Source organism: Montipora foliosa, chromosome 4, assembly GCF_036669935.1.
Source record: "Montipora foliosa isolate CH-2021 chromosome 4, ASM3666993v2, whole genome shotgun sequence".
NCBI classification, from domain to species: domain Eukaryota; kingdom Metazoa; phylum Cnidaria; class Anthozoa; order Scleractinia; family Acroporidae; genus Montipora; species Montipora foliosa.
Window position 1 is genome coordinate 37,810,219 of NC_090872.1, and position 6,374 is coordinate 37,816,592.

The 6,374-nt window shown below is 41.8% G+C and overlaps 1 long non-coding RNA gene across 1 annotated transcript in view; it reads right to left on the reverse strand.

Annotated features, from left to right (window-relative positions):
* Positions 1–1,192: 1,192 nt before the first annotated feature.
* The window catches only part of LOC138000743 (uncharacterized), a 27,812-nt gene continuing 22,630 nt past the window's right edge, over positions 1,193–6,374 (reverse strand). The window contains exon 3 of the long non-coding RNA XR_011123189.1: positions 1,193–4,922. This is a non-coding gene — a long non-coding RNA (uncharacterized lncRNA). The remainder of the gene's footprint in view (positions 4,923–6,374) is intronic.

Consider the following 6,374-nt stretch of genomic DNA (forward strand, 5'->3'; position numbering starts at 1 on the left):
GCTGAGCCAACGAGTACTGGCAGAACCTATGCGCCAAAATCCAGCTAGCAGCGGACTGTGGCCACGCAAAGGGGATGTATGAGGACATCAAAACTGCCACCGGCCCTACGAGCGTCAAAACAGCCGCGCTTAAATCAAAGACTGGCGAGGTCATCACTGATCAGAGCATGCAGCTGCAGCGTTGGGTGAAGCATTATCTCGAGCTCTACTCAACCCAGAACATGGTCACAGACACTGCCCTTAACGCCCTGCTTGGGTTACCAGTCATAGAGGAGGAGCTTGACAACACGCCGACACTGGAAGAGCTCAGCATAGTCATCGACGGTCTCGCCTGTGGCAAGGCACCGAGGAAGGACGGTATCGCGCCGAAAGTTTTTGAAGCATGGGAAGCAAACAATCCTGCAACCGCTTCATGAGCTCCTCTGCCTGTGCTGGGAGCAAGGTCTTATCCCCCAAGACACGAGAGATGTCAACATAGTAACCCTGTACAAGAACAAGGGTGACCATAGTGATTGGAACAACTATCGCAGCATCTCTTTTCTGTGCATCGTTGGCAAAGTCCTGGCTCGGGTCACCTTGACCCGCCTGCCTCGCCTTGCCTCACAAGTCTTCCTCGAGTCACAGTGTGGCTTCCCTGCTTCAGAGCCGGGATTTCCACAGTGTACATGATCTTCTCTCTCCGTAACCTGCAGGAGAAGTGTCGAGAGCAGCAGCAGCAGCCATTGTTCCTTGCCTTCGTGGACCTCACCAAAGCTTTTGACTGGATGAGCAGAAGCGGGCTCCTCAAGGCCCTCCAGAAGATTGGCTGCCCTCCAAAGCTCCTGGAGATCAGCACCTCCTTTCACCAGGACATGCAGAGTACGGTCTGCTTCGATGGGGCCACCTCCAATGCCTTCCCAGTCAGCAGTGGAGTAAAGCAGGGCTGTATCCTTGCTCCAACCCTGTTCGGGATTTTCTTCTCGATGCTGCTCCATACCTTTGTAGACTGTACAGAAGGTGTCTACGTCCAGACGAGGTCAGACGGCAAACTCTTCAACATCGCTAGACTCCGTGCCAAAACCAAAACTTACGTCGTGCTCATACCACGCCTGCAAGGAGTTTGGGCTAACGATAAGCCTCAGGAAGACCAACATCCTGGTGCAAGGTGCTGAGTCCCCCCCCCCCCCCCCCCAGTCATCACCATCGACAACACGGAGCTGGAGGTTGTGGACACCTTCTCCTACTTGGGCTCCACCGTGTCAAGCTCGACTTCGCTCAATGCTGAGATCAGCTTCAGGATCGCCAAAGCAGCCGCTGTCATGGCCAAACTCAACAAGCGAGTGTGGGGCAATGACCTGTTGAGCAAAAGGACCAAGATGTCTGTCGACCAAGCTTGTGTCCTTTCGACTCTGCTTTATGGCAGCGAGTCGTGCACGACCTATGTCAGACAAGAGCGGCGACTCAACGGATTCCACCTCCGCTGCCTTCGGCGCCTGCTGCACATCAGTGACAGGACAGAGTCACCAACACCGAGGTCCTGGAGTGCGCTGGCTCACTGAGCATGCCATCACTGCTCATTCAGCGACGCCTTCGATGGCTCAGCCATGCACATCGCATGGAGCCTGACCACCGACCGCTGCTGCGCTACAAGGACGTCATCAAGCGAGACTTTCGATCTGCACTAATCGACACCAGTGCATGGGAGGGCATCGCCAAACTCCGAGATAAATGGTGGCAAAGTGTCACAGCGGGGGTTTCAAAGGTGGAAGCGAACGCTAGAGTCCAGGCTACATGCAAAAGAGAGGGGGAAAGAACTGGCACCCTCTGCTCGCGAGTCCACAAGGCACGTCTGCGCCACCTGCAACAGAGACTGCCACTCCAGGATCGGGCTACACAGTCATACAAGATCCTGCCCAAATCCCCAGCGCTAACCATCGCCTCTTCGAGACGAGGATGCTACTACTAACAGAAAAAACTCTGAATTTGATTGTCCAAGTACTTATAACCACAAAGGGATTTTATACTGAACTACATTTGTACAAGTATCTGTACATCATTCAATAATCTGACTTATAAAAAGTCAATTTTCGGATGTCCTTTTCCTTCCAAAATCAGAAAAATTAAAATAAAACAAAGTCAAATGGAGGTAATTCTTATTAAACAAGGTTTTGTTTTTCTGTTGTCTCAGATAAAAAAGCAAAATTAGTTATCATGCACAGTATACCTAACCCCAACCTTAATGCTAAACATTAAAATCAGTACTTAGACTAAAAACAACCAAAGGCATTTTAGACTATCTCATAAAAGACGTATGCTAACCAAATCCCCTTAAACCCAGCACCGATTTACTTATACTTGCTAACAATTGATGGACTTTTTGTTGATGTTCCCTTCTTTCAATTTCAACCCAGTTAAAAATTAAATTTACCTAGGTTGAAATCATTTTAACTTGAATTTAAAATTTACCTTTAACATATCTATATCACAAAAAACAGCAAGGGCACCCAACGAGCAAATTAAGCCAAAAGCCCTTGAGAGACATTTCTTGGCTCCTTGTAACGAAGTTCTTAGAACAGTTCCCGAACAAATAATTCACCGAAGATTATCGTTTGGTGCCCCTGAAAAAGCCTTCAAATCGTAAGTTACAAACAAGACAAAGGATTGTTATACTCAATCGCTGTTGGAGATTTTGCCGCGGAAGCCTATCAAACTGCTTTTCAAAGAGGGTCTCCTATACCCCTTTGTAAAACTTAGTCACGTTCACGCGAAATTCGAGATTATCATGTTTTGACATAAAAATAAAATTCGCGAATTAATATTTTCATTTCTTCTAACCTTTTTACAAAGCTGTTTATCCTCGGGCTCTTCGATCGAGTGGTCATCTGAATTGCAAACAGGTCTGTCAGACCTGGTATAATTTTGAAAGATGCCCAGAGGGAGTTACGGACTTTAGAACACCGACTTAGGTCAAAAGTTGTGGCCACAGATTAAAAAATAGACTTTCCCGAAATGGCAGCCTACTACTCGAAGCAACTCGTCGGTTGTTTCCGCGCTGTGAAAGCGACCACCCGTTCGACTATCCTTTCTTGAGATAATGTATTGGCGCTTGTCGCGTGTCGCAGGGGAATTATCGCGGGTCGACGTTGTCCATGGTCATGTATACATTGTCGCGGGTCCAGAAAATAGAAAAAATGATAGTTGAAATTTAAAAAAGTTCACTACGCCACTTCAACGCTTTCAATAACAATAACAATAACAGTAGCTTGCAAATTGACGTATGCTTGATTTTCGTTTATATAATTGCTAAAATCTTACACATTAATTTTTTGTTAAAAAGCTACTGCGATGAAAAAAATCAATTCTAGTTTTCTTCACATCTCGAAAGTACTTGTATTGAATGCTCAACAGGCGAAACTTTTTGTACTATTATTAAGACTGTTTATTTTAACTCCATTTGCTCATTTAACGGTCCGCCATTACTTGGCGAGGAGAAAGTGATGTCATTTACTGACTAGCTTAAAAATGAAGTGTGTGAATGCGGCTAAATCAGTATGTAGCATGAGAGTTTTTGGCTTTCAGATTTTCAAATTCGTGTTCTGTATACTATTTGAAGCCACATTCACACACTGCCTGAGAGCATAGTTAATATATTTAGGCTGGTTATGAAACTCGACAAGTTTCTTTGTTTCATGCTTTTGTTCGCCTTTTTGGCCTTGACCCTGCAGGATAACCAATCAAAAGCTTCGACTAATTTATTCGAAATTAACTTGCGAATCAAAAACAAAAGATTGTGCAGGGTCACGGTCACTTCAACATCTAATTGCGACTGTATTGTTCCTGCTGAGAGCGAACTGTCATATGCATAGAAAGGTAAGGTTACGTTTATACAAACGTTGGCCGTGTAGCACTTATATTTTAAACAGAGTTAACTGAATAGAGTGTAATGTGAAGTGTCAGATTTCTATCCCATATGAACCATGTGAGCGTTAGCCCTACTGATGGAAATGGGCCCACACAAGGACAGAGAAAAACTCTGACCAGGGCCGGTAAATATTTGGTTTTTGAACATCAGATTTCCCCGTGGAATTTTTGCCTTTAATGGCTGAGGTCACCTTTGGTATAAAACCCTATCCTATGGTAAAACAATAAGCATCAAGAAAGTTGACTTTACCAAAGGAGATAACTGCAGACAAAACATAATTTTTCTGGTCGGTTTAACATAGAAAATTTGCTTTCTCGACACACCAAATGTACATTTGCATGCTAAAATAAAAAATGGGCTATCAATGTGAAATTCACTTTACTATGACGATTATTTGACTTGCGCCATTTGAGTTTCAATAGGAATAAAACACAAAGAGCGGTTGCTTGAACTACATAACGTTTTATAAACTTAACTTTTCGTATGTTACAACATACATCATCAAAATTGGTTATTATTCAGGTACAGACAAATTTAACTTCAATTATCTCACTGAAACGGATTGCCGGGGAAACAACGAATATGAACGACAAAAAATTCGCTTACAATAGACATAAAGTTTTTCACTGCCAACGTTTATAAAGGCTGGCTTTAAATCACGAATAACTAGAGACTCTTCAATTTTAAAATGCATGTGGTTGGTTGCCAATCATGTTTTCTCAACCAACCATAGAATAAAATGGGATCATTTTGAAACTTAGCAACTGGTTGATCAAACATGTATTGTAAAAATATTTGTGTTTTCACTTTATTATGATTAAGATGGTAACGTCAAAGCTGCGATCGACATATAATTGCTAAAGATGAAGTATGATGATACCATTGGAAAAAAAAAACATTATAAATGATACGAGAAAGAATCTCTTCCTGTCCCAGCCGACATAAGCCCAGTACTGCCTGTCTCGTGCTACCGTTACAGCTCCTTCAAAGGAGGTGAAAGTCTCGCAGTCACACTCTGAAACTGAAACAGGAAATGGATGAGTATTTTATTCAACTTGGTAGAAGGAAAGTTAATGTAGCATAAGTCGTTTCTCGATGTGTCGTTGGCAAAAAGGAATACACTCGGATGTAATTGATGTTAATTTTTGATAATAGAGCTTTAGCATCTTTGCTTTGTTTTCTTATTTCAGACAGATTCAGCCAAAGTCAAAATATGAAAGGAAGAATCATGTACAAGGGGAAGGAAAAAAGATTTTTTTCTCGGAAACCCATGTATGATATGTGTGGAATGATTTGTTGTTGGTAATACACGAACCTTTCTCCATATAGTGTTCCTCTCAATAATTAAGTTTGCGACTTGCTTAAATCCTTATAAAAATGCAAAATCTGTATTCTTTGAGTTAATAATTGTTTTAGTATAAACCCTACACAGGTGATTATTTCAAAAAAGAGAAAAAAAAAAACATTTCAACCCGAAAATCATCCTCACTTACAGTGGCAAAACGACTACTGGCAGCCATTTTGTCCGTCGAGGTGATTATCGGCTGATAATCCGAGATAGCGAGCCAATGAGAGCGCGATTTTGTATAATCACCTGTGTATTTATACTAATTAGCCTTACTATCGTTACCGGACGTGTCTTTCCGAAATCTACCTTTCTTATGTAGTTCGAACAAGACAGAAACCCAAGGCTTGTAATTTATGAAGGAAATTGTTGGAAATCTTGAACTTTGCATTTATTTGCTTTTTTTCGCTTAATAACATCAGGGGCACCCAACGTCAATTTCGGAAAATATCTGTTCGGAAGACGATTTGAGATGTAGAATTTTCGGAACATTTGTTGTAAAATTTCTTTCTTGCCTGCCTGTCCTAGGATTTTCAAACATCTAAAAATTGGTATAATTTCCCATTTTTAACGGATTTTTACCCTAAAAAGTTCACCTAGGATTTTCGGGAGCCTTTTTTTCTGGCTGAAAATTTCGAAAAGGTAAGTTTTAATCCCTATAATTTTCGGATCACTAGGCTTTCAGCTAGGAAACCCTAACAGATGAAAAATTTTTAGGGGATAAAAATATGCTTATATCTACCATTTAAATACTAAAATACGTTTGACAATGCTATGTTTAAGTGGTTTTGAACTATATTCTCGTTGGGTTCCCCTGTAACATGCTGTAACATCCGCTTTTTAGAGTAAACAGTTTTTTGTCTAAGAAGTGGCTTTTCCAGTCCAAAAAGTTTCGAAAATGCTTTGGGCAGCCCGTGTGCTCAGAAGGATAGTTGAAACTACCAGTGTGTGACAGGTGCTATTTGTCGTCGAGCATGTAAATCAGGCAGGCATAGATGGCACACAGTGATATACTTTTACGAGACACAACCACTATACCATCACAAGACAAGCGTCTTTCGTGAGAAATCATATTTAATACTTTAACTTGCTAGTCTTAAAATGAAATAAACAAATGACCCATGCAAT